Source organism: Penaeus monodon, chromosome 31 (assembly GCF_015228065.2).
Source record: "Penaeus monodon isolate SGIC_2016 chromosome 31, NSTDA_Pmon_1, whole genome shotgun sequence".
Taxonomy (NCBI): Eukaryota; Metazoa; Arthropoda; class Malacostraca; order Decapoda; family Penaeidae; genus Penaeus; species Penaeus monodon.
This window is the reverse complement of record NC_051416.1, coordinates 1,698,715-1,699,138: the sequence shown is the minus strand read 5'-3', so window position 1 is coordinate 1,699,138 and position 424 is coordinate 1,698,715. Positions and strand designations below refer to the sequence as shown.

The 424-nt window shown below is 22.6% G+C and overlaps 1 long non-coding RNA gene across 1 annotated transcript in view; it reads right to left on the bottom strand.

Annotated features, from left to right (window-relative positions):
* LOC119592970 overlaps window positions 1-424 on the bottom strand; it is a 26,715-nt gene that overhangs the window by 1,508 nt on the left and 24,783 nt on the right. The window lies entirely within an intron of this gene.

Here is a 424-nt window from a genome sequence, read left to right as displayed (position 1 = left end):
AAAATTCACAGATACTACTTTCAGGAATGAAAAGTAATTAAGATGATAAAATAACAAGATAATTTCATACATTCTTACCACAATCATGATCACTTCAAACGTAAGTGAAAATTATGAAGATAATATAAAAGCGAATCTAACTTTGTGGAATTTAAAAGGAATGTTAAATAAAAATGGAATTTAACATTTGATTAAGATGAATACGAACGTTATAATTGGTACGTTTTGATGGAATGATTAAGTAGATAAAACAAATATAAAGAAATTAAATGAAAATATAAGTTTTAAAAGTTTGTATACAAATAGTTGAGAAAAAATTAAATGTTTAGATATAATTCTGTTTTGTTTTGTTTTGTTTTTGACGTAAATTTTCCTTGTTTAATTCTCTGTTTTCTTTGTCTTTCTTAAGTTCTTCTTCTTTTAT